Here is a 10385-nt window from a genome sequence, read left to right as displayed (position 1 = left end):
TGGTAAATCACCACCCGCTTGGGCTGTATAATATGCAACGTACTTGTCCGCATTGTGAGCATATGGATGGTACATGTTTGCTCCTTGTCTAATACTGATATTTTACGGGTCTAAAGTGTAGCTTTATTATCACTTTGCCGTACGTAAAAGGGATATGTTGATTCTGATCTGTCGTGAGAGAAATCTCGATACTATCAATGTGTGTTTTGCAGAGCCTCAGATAGTGTGGTCTGTCATATGTATTTGTGATCATATGGTTGTTTGACCCCGATATATGTACTATTCTTAAAAGAGGGACATAACTATCCCCTACCGTTTGATGATCAACAACATCGGTATAAACAAATATATTTTACATCTCTACATTAACATCGGCGGGATGTGGCGCCAAATACGGTATCTGTGTCAACACTGTGTTAGTTCTACGTCTCTCGTTGGTAAAATGCTTACTCTGTTGGCAATGTTGTTGTAATCAAGCTCAATGTGACCCATGTCGTTTTCAGATAAACAACTGTTTAGTTCAGTTATTATCTGTGACATTGTTGTATAGAATCCCTGTGTCGCTGATAGAACTACCCTCTTGTTGGATTTTTTATCAAACACAACAAATTTTGAGTGTTCTGATGAAAAAGATTTCCATGTTTTTGGATATTGCATTTCTATCAAACCCACCTCGTATGCTGATTTAAAGTGTAAAGGCTTGGATAGTTTCGTTCTAAAGTTTGCTATTGTATTGCTCAGATAAAATAATGCAGACGAGTTGCTGGGCAGGATGACAAAAAAATCCTCTGCATCCATTTATACGTGTGTGTAATCTGCTAAGGTAGCGGAATGACCTGTTTTCCCAAAATCCATGAGTTAAATTTATCTGGCCATCCGACCCATTTTACTAACACCATGTCCCGGCCTTGTCTTTTCTTTCTAGATAAAATCTTTTCTATTTTAAATTTTTTTGTTTTTATCTATAACTTTTTGCATCTCTTGCTCATAAAATGTTCCCTATAATATTTCGCCCTCATAGTCTTTTAACCTGTAAACAGGTGGGTCAATTGACACGCATTCCTTTACAGTGAAATATTCATCAGAATAATTTTGTTCATAATCTTTTTTAAAAGGGCCGCATAGTTTTTAAATTCTTACTGATCGCCCACCTCATATTTAAAACGAATTACTCTTTTATCTTTTGTTTTATACAAGTTGTTAAATACGATATCTTCATTGTCTTTTGTTACATCAATCGGTTTCATTTTAATACTACTATGATAACTATGATTGTAGGAGGTGACTAAATCCTGCAATATATCTACGTATCGTTTAGAATTATTGGCTGTAAAATAACGCCACATTTTAGATTTCAGAGTCCTGTTAAAGCGCTCTACTACAGATGCTTTAGTCTCATTTGATGTATTTTTTAAACAACGCATCCCATACGTGTTTTGAAAACAAATCTATTATTTCTTATCAACTCGTGTGTTTGTCAAATCTCGAATAATATAGTGTCCTATCTGTGTCACATATTGCATTGTTAACAGTTTCACACAATAGTGCTCTCATCTTAAACACGATGTATCTCTTTTTGACATGGTTTAGTAGACTAGACACATTCCCCATTGTTTTTCAGTGTTGTTCCCCCTTCCAGATGTCCAGAGATTCCTTAACTATTGTGCTCACACTGTCCTCCACTCTAACTACCCGTTTAAGCGAAGCAATGAGAAAAGGGTTCCTCAGCCAAATCTGTAGAGCAGTTGCTGCAATGTCTCGAATACTGCATTCACACGTTGGCACCAACCCAAGACCGCGTAGTACATATTTTTGAGCATCAGCGAAATTTTTGTTAAAAAGCTTCTGCGTAATTTCTCTCTCTCTCTTATGTCCTTTGATATTAAAGAAGGGCAGCGTATCAATGCATGTGTGAGGTTGTTTTCTGCACCATTCGTCTGTATATGCACAATACACACATGTTTGTATAGCTTTTTGCTGCAGTATATCGTATAAATAATAAGCTACGGTTACCTGTATGATACCGCTAGCAGTAGTGTTAGAAAATGTGTCCTTGTCGCAACAGTCCAGAGTGTCCAAACAGGCACCCTTAAACGGCTTGATCCTGCTGTTATCCTTTTCTGCTTTTTCTTCAGGAACGAGAAATTTAAGTTAAATTTCTTTTCCCCAGTTCTTTGCCATAGTCATCCACCCATGAGTTATCATCATCCTGGAGTAATGGAAAATATTTAGGGCTGCTCGATAGATCTTCAAATGCACATGTTCTCGTACCTGCACAAAACATTTTAATTAGAACAATGTCACCGACAGCCCCGTCGTGGAGGTCTTTGAGGTTGTCTGCGGTGTTGTTTGTTGTTCATCTGTGACGCATTTGCGGCAATAGTCATCCCAGCTTGGTCAAACCTGCGCTCGATTTCTGAACTCACTAGATCAAGTGCTTCATAATATTCACGTCGCCACAATGGTTCTCCCTTTTCTGATACAACATCCTCCACCGCTGTCATGCTGCGAAAACGAGTTGGTGTTTTGCTTGTCCTGCTAGAGTCCGGCGGCAACTTCAGGTTGTGTGCTGATGCACAGGCTTTTATCTTAGCCAAAATTTCCTCCACCGCTCTCAGCTCTCTTAATGCGCGTATGCGTTCTTTGAGCATATGTATGTACTCGAGCGCACCAGAAACAATGCTTGTGCACTCCTTGCTATGGCCTCGCAAGGCCCAAAGACAGCCTCACAACAGAGAAGCCCAAAGACAGTTCTCCCCTTCATAGCTTGCTTGTGAAGCCCAGCTACTTTTGCCCGTATCTCACCACGAACACCTGGATCCTGCTGGAGTGTACGTAGCGTCTCCAAAAGTGGGCCATAGGCAGTGCATATCCTTGAAATTGCTTTTGTTCTCACACACCACCGTGTCGGACACAGCCCAAGAATGTTACACACAACATCTTCATCGTCAAAAAAAGATTTGAACACGTTTTGACATTTTGCTGACTCTCTGATGAGTGTGGCGACACTCTGCACAAAGTTAAGTGCATCTGCTACAAGACTCACATCACCTGCTACCTGCAGTGTACAAATAATGAACCAGGACAAACCTCCTTAAGTCTTGCTTGTACTCCCGAAAAGCGACCTGACATGTTACTGGCACCATCGAAACAGTAGCCTTTTAGTTTTTCCAAAGAAAGGTTCAGTCGCAAGAAGATGTCCTTGATGCAGAGAAAGAGGGTTTTTGATGTTGTGTCAGGTGCATTATAAAACCCCAAAAATACACTCTGCTGGGAAAGGGTTGGATCCACGTAAAAAAAAATGACAAGAGAACTGCTCAGATGACCCATTGTCTGTTGTTCCGTCAGCGGTCAGTCCGTAGTAATGAGAGTCAGATGCCCCAGCTACTATCTTCCGCTGAACAGCATGTGCAAAGCGCTCCAGTATTTCATTTTGCACTGTATCTGACATCCAGTTCTCCCTTTTGAGGAGCCACTCGCGGGCTGCAGGTAGTGAATATGTGCGCTCCAGCATAAGTTGCCAAAACACTCCATCACGGTGACAGTGACCTCTCAGAGGTAGCCCTTCACGCGCTAAAAATTTGATCGATCTGAAAGCTAGCTCCAGAACCATCCGAGCAGTGTTTTGTTCTTTTGCCACAATATCAGACATCAGAGCATTGATTGGTGTGCTACTTAATGCGGCAATCTTGTTAACAGCTTCAAGATGAAAACACGATTTTTCATGCTCTCTAAATTTTTCCACAGCCTTTCGCCAATTTGAGAAGCCTCCCTTCACAAATGTGGCGTCAGCTCTTGTGCGGTCCTCAATAATTAGCTTCTTTGCAACAGCAGAGCAACATGTGAAGCATAATGCTTTATTTGCCTCTTTCACATAATGAAGCCATTTCCACCGCTGAAACCAACCTGAATTGAATGATCTTGAGAAGCTTTCTGTCCCAAAACGGCTGGATGGAAAGTTAAAATCCTTTGGCTGAAAAGGCTCGACAGGTAACGTTAGGCTGACAACGGAGCTTGTAGCCTCTTCAGCCAACGCTGTGACCGCGGAGGTGGGTTTAGCCGAAGAAGGGCTAACGTTAGCAGGCTGGACAGGAGGAGGACCAACACTGATGGGGCCGCCGCCCCTGGTCCTGTTGTTGGTGGAGTTGGACCCAGAATTGGTGGCAGCTGAATCCACGCTTGTCTTTGAAAGTTTAGATTTGGTAGGGTTTTTGAAAAACTCTTGAAATTCTCTTCTGTGACATGCTTAAATTCATTAGTGGCTAGGTGGCTACATGAGTGTGTGTGTGTGTGTGTGTGTGCAACAGAAATTACGTCCGTGTGCATACTCCCAATTACCACAGGGAGAGTATGATACTATTTTGATTTGATTAGGCCTACCTAAAAAATCAAAAATAATCAAATCTGAAAAGTGTACTCTTCTTATAGTCAAATCCCAAAATTTTCAGTATAAATATTTTCTTGATTATTTTTTATTGCCAGCACAGAGAAAAAGCACGGGGTGCTGCAGCACCCTCAGCACCCCCCACTTCCCGCGCCATTGCCTCGCTATCATCTGCTCACAAATTCCCTTTCTTACACCTGAAATCCACCGGACCTTGAGCTCTCTTCTTAGTTATGTGCATGCTATTTGTCCGAGCGGACACAGCTGGGAGAGAGAGAGAAGGAGGGAGTTGTGTGCAGGTCACTTTCAGGCCGTGGACAGTTCACACTAGAGTCTGATATGGGCCACATTTAAACAGTAATGTGAACTGTCAAACAAAATTGGAATTGAGCATCAAGGCCTGCGGTCTGAACGTAGCCTTAGTTGCAGTTCAGTCAGAAAAAAACACACCATCATAATTTCACATCTCTAGGTTTTTTTGCTGCGTTCTGAATCGAATGGGTGTAAATACATATTAGAAAAACTCTTTTTAAAACACTGTGTTAAATTGTGGCACATGCTGGAAACTGAATGGATGTAAAATTTTAAAATGAGCAATCACCCAAATCACTTTGGAATTATCCTCAATTATGTTCCCATTGTATCAACCTTCTGTTTTGCTGTATTACCCTGCCTGCCTCACATCTCTGGCAATATCAACACGCTATATCAAAGCTGTCAATCATTGTTAGACACACACCCACTCAAACAGATACTCATATACAGTCCAGGCCCAAAGTTTGGACACACCGAATGCCAAGAGTGTGCAAAGCAGTAATCAGAGCAAAGGGTGGCTACTTTTGAAGAAACTAGAATATAAGACATGTTTTCAGTTATTTCACACTTTTTTGTTAAGCACATAATTCCATATGTGTTCATTCATAGTTTTGATGCCTTCAGTGAGAATCTACAATGTAAACAGTCATGAAAATAAAGAAAACACATTGAATGAGAAGGTGTGTCCAAACTTTTGGCCTGGACTGTACTACATACAAATACTCATTCATTTCCTGGATGTGATGAAATGGTTTCTTGTTGAAACCGTGCTGTTACAGTCAGATTGCTAATATCTGTCAAAGATGATGTTATGTGCAGTATTTCAACCCTGACTCTTCAGAGTTAACTGTTAGAGGCGTCCGGCTAATGGCTTCATAATACACACTCTAACTCTGCACAGGGACAGAAACATATTACTGTCATTTTCAGCCAGACCTATTCAGCCTCTCCTTCATCCTTCCATATGACATCTATTACAATACTAGTCAATGAGAGTCACAGAATGGCAATGAAAGGTTCTTCCAATGTCAGTGATTAAAAGGAACAAGATGGAGAGCAATAGGTCGTACTTGAGGTGACAGACAGGCGGTTCGGAAGTGAGAGGGAGTTCTTCAAATAGCCATTTGCTACACAGCCACAAAATGACGGCCCCAATTATATATTTGCAGCCTGTGTGCACAGAGACAGCTGAGCAAAGCAGGAGGAAAATGAACCCTACCCACACTGTTGTAATTAAATATTACAAATAAATTAAGAGATCTTAAATAGCTCTCACATGCATTACTAGATTCATCGATAAAGACTGCTTCTCATCTCTGTTCACTTTATAATTATTTCCACTTTTTTGTCTTTTGGAATCCGTCTATTCACAGTGGAATTACCATCTTCAAACAGCTTGTAGTTTAACAATGGGAATGTTTCTACCTGTTATGAATGGCCATAGTAAAACCCTGCCATCATATTCTGATCCTTTTTGGATCCCACTGCCTTTCCAATGCCTCTCCAAGAATTATGGGTCACATTTACTGAGTGCTTGAAGTGGAAAAAAATAGGTACCAGTACTCCCTGTACTGGCAGCTTGGGAGAAGTCCCAGTACACAAGAAAATGTCCCAGTGCGCCAAAGAGTAAAATGTCGAGGTGCCGGTACTGCATACCAGTGCGTTCCGGCCCACTTCAAGCACTGCATTTAGTAGAAGAAATTGGCTTATCACAAATGTGTAATGCAGTTCTCAGTTAGCGGCCACTCCATGCGTCTATTTAGTGCGTGAATTACCAAGGCAGCGGTTGAGCACGCAGCTCTTGTGAGTGTCTGGCAGCTCAGAGTGCAGCAGGTGGAGGTGGAGCTGATGTTTCACTAGAATACTGACCTACATGCATTCAAATGCGCTTAAGAAACGTCAAATGCCTTATCACAGGATAGAACAGTTCAGTGGCAGCATTTAGTGATTTTATGAACATAAGCAACAACTCCAGATCTCCTTTTTATCTGGTGTAAAATACATATGTTTATTAATAATTATTGCTCTGTTTTTCTTTCTAAGAAACAGATTTACTTATGGGTCTATCTTCTTAATGGTTTAGTACTTTATTACAGTAGCACAATGCAAGGTCCACAGAGATGTAAAACAGTTGTAATGTGGCAGTGGTACAGATGTCAATGAAAAAGAATAATAGTAATAATAATGTTTGCAATAGTAATGATAATAAAAATATAACTAATAATAATTGTAGCAGCAGGTGTCGAGCAGGAACATGGGGGAAGCCTGCAACCTCAGATCCAGACTCCACAGCTCCAGAGCCAGAAACACCTGCAGAAAGTGATAGGAGGAGAGAGTAAAAGGACAAGACTATGGTAGAGGGAAAAAGTTGAATTAGTAACATGCATTAATAGGATAAGAATGCATACAGATGGAGAGAGAGAGAGAGAGAGGAGGTGCTTCACATAACGTTAGCGGTCCGGATCTATGTAACCAGCGGCGTAGAAAAAGACTGTTACGTGTAGTACAACACAGACATTCAAGGATTATGTTGTTGATGGCGGTAGGAAGAAAAGAACAGCGGTGTGCAACGTTTGCAGCTTAAAAATCAGTGACACGACCACAACAACATCCAACTTCATCCGTCTCTACAGAAGCCATAAAGGAAGATATGTTACGTTACATGCAGACTCCACACAGAAAGGCCAGGATTTGAACCCACAACCTTCTTGCTGTGAGGCCACAGCACTATCCACCGGACCACTGTGCCGCATCCAGATGATCCAATCCACTTAAAAACATTTAGTGTCAAAACACATCATTCCATCAATAAATCCCCAGGGACGGCTGCTGCATCATTTCATATTTGCCGGCAAACGTGGCTAATATGTCATAACCGTAACACCTCCGATGTAAACAAATGCAATATCTTGTATTCAAATTAGCCGTTCAACTCTGACCTTTTGAGTGACACCAAATCTGAAACAATAGGAGCTCACATGTCCCTTTTACAGCCTAAAATAGCCAACGAGAGCCCGCGCTGTAAGGAAGGGCCAGCCCCTATTATTTTGTGGGTAAGCCAAGCAAATTGCAACCAATTGTGCTAGTGTAGCCAATAAAATTCTGAAAATAACTATATCCAGCTTTAAGTAGGATGTTCATGATATACCAGCAATAAAAAACACATCAGCATTAATCTACGCCGTGATGCAGCAGCAGTGGCTTGCCGCCAAGGGGCATTGTTGAACCTATAAAATATGTAAAATATTCATTTTTCATGGAATTGATATAAAATTTTAAATTGGACTAGGTAAGCCCCACAGTGTAGTTGTCTGCATGGAAACGAAAAATATATTACTTTAGTGTGTTTAAACTTATATTAATCAATTCCAGTAGCACTTACAGTGATTCTGACTTTTGGGTTAGACACTTCAGAGTGTTGTCTTTCAGAGAAGCCCCAAAACCATGCATTTACTCCAAATAGTTCAAGAACTGCATTCAATTAACTTTGGATACGCTTTGAATAGGCATTTAAAACGAATTTTACAGCAATGGTAAGAGCTTACGTTACTGACACATTTCTCTATTTTTCTACCCCATTACAATAATCAATGAAGCCAATAGTAGACTAAATAATAGAAACACCTTTGTGTGTAGGTCAATATAGTTAGATCAGAAACACTCACTGCATCTTCCAAAATGATCATACAGTTGAATTACCGCCTCTCTTAAACTGTTTAAACAAACTGAATTCCTAAGAATTTTATATGACTTGACTTGTGACTTGCTTGTGACTTGGACATGTGTGACTTACTCCCACCTCTGCATATTACTACATGAGACTTCATATCAGTGAAACAGAACATTTGGAAATAGCTTTGACTGAGCTAAGGATACATACGAGCATCTCATGGGTATTTCTTTCAGTGTACATTTCTGCCCTTTCTTTGGAAACCTGTTATTGGATACTGCAGCTGGTTTTACACGTCAGGCTGCATTGAAACTGCAGTATAACAACACTGCAGTTAAGTCAAACTACCAACCTGGTTAGAGTGACACCAGCACCAAATCAGGTGTAATCATTCCAATATTGTTCTCTTCATCTAATTAAAATTATTGGATATGTGCTAAATTCAGGTCTGAAATAAGGAAGCATAAAACCCCTTTTCACACTCTTCCAGTGTCTCTTCAGACACAGGAAGAGTGTAACCTTCTTTTTATTCCCTTATCTCTTATTTGGCTCACAGTCAGGTGCAGAAAGAGAATCTGTGATAAATGACTTTTAGACTTAGGCTGAAGTAAAATTTTTGTTTTGACTGTTTATCACAGTAGAAGCTCGCCTGTATAACAAACTAATTAGCCTGCAGACTATATTTAGAATGTTATCTGTTCTCATTGCTCAGTCATGTCTGTACCTTTAGCAATAAACACATTTGATTTCTCTGTCATGTTTCACCGTCAGATGTGAACCAATTAATCACAGTGTGTAGGGCTGCAACAGCTGTGATGTGTTTTGAAAATGATTATTAAATTATTTCTGCACAATAGGCCATTATATTTTATGTTGGAAATAATAACTTCACAAGCAAAATAAAGGAATGCAGACCAAAAAAACCTGCAAGGAAATAATAATAATAATAATAATAATAATAATAATCTTTATTTGTAGAGCACTTTAAAAAACCAGTTACAAAGTGCTTTAACAAGTGTAAAGACAATAATACCCAAAAAACAATAATACAGAAACAATACAAGATAAAAGCAAGAAAACATTGAAAAGACTAAAATACACATTTAAATTACAGTGTAAACACATAATTCTTCACATATATAAACATGTAATTCTTCACATATATCAAATATTTTATAGTTCCATATATTTCTATATGAGCAATTCATTTATTTTTATTTGTGGGCAACAATTCCTATCATCATCTTAACCTGCAGCAAAAAGCTGTATCAACAAAAGTCAATAGCAATTTAATGTGCTCAAATTGGAAGTATGTTAATGAATGTCAGACACCTGAAAGCTTAGATTAGAGATTACTAGATTACTATAACTATGTGAGCATTTGAAGTATACTTATAAACTGAGGATTAATTGATCTTGAAATTGTCTAAAAAGAGGTGTAGTCATGTCTGGAAAACTGCTCATCAAAATTACATTTTAAGAAATTTTATGCACACACTAATATTTTACATTCTGTTGCCCTAACTGTTTGGGGAGTGCATCACACTATCTGTGCAGGACCAGACTCAGAGGCCATAAACTACTTCTGAGCAGTTAAAGTCCATTGGCAGGGGATCCAGCTGTGCAGCTGTCAACAGTAACTGATGTTGCTTCAGATGATGCTTGAGAGGGATTAAGAACTAAGAGAGGAGGCACAAGAGTGGTTGTGTCAGTGGTTGAAAAATGTACTCTATGCTGAATCTGACAAATTTACTGATGTGTAGGTGATGAGTAACATAAAACCAGTTCAGAATGATCTAAGAAGCAGCTAAAACAGAGGTTATCTACTCTCTTATCTCCTCAGACCTCGTTTAAATGAATGTTTCTCTTTGGCTTGTTAGGTAGTTTCTAAACTTCAAATGTGCCTTCAGGATGTTAAAACCTGGATGACCTGTAATTTTCTCATGTTAAACTCAGATAAAACTGAAGTTATTGCTCTGGGGCCTAAGCACCTCCGTGACGCATTATCTAAAGATA

The sequence above is a fragment of the Micropterus dolomieu genome, linkage group LG12 (assembly GCF_021292245.1).
Source record: "Micropterus dolomieu isolate WLL.071019.BEF.003 ecotype Adirondacks linkage group LG12, ASM2129224v1, whole genome shotgun sequence".
NCBI classification, from domain to species: domain Eukaryota; kingdom Metazoa; phylum Chordata; class Actinopteri; order Centrarchiformes; family Centrarchidae; genus Micropterus; species Micropterus dolomieu.
The sequence above is the reverse complement of the archived record's forward strand: the minus strand, read 5'-3'. Positions refer to the sequence as shown.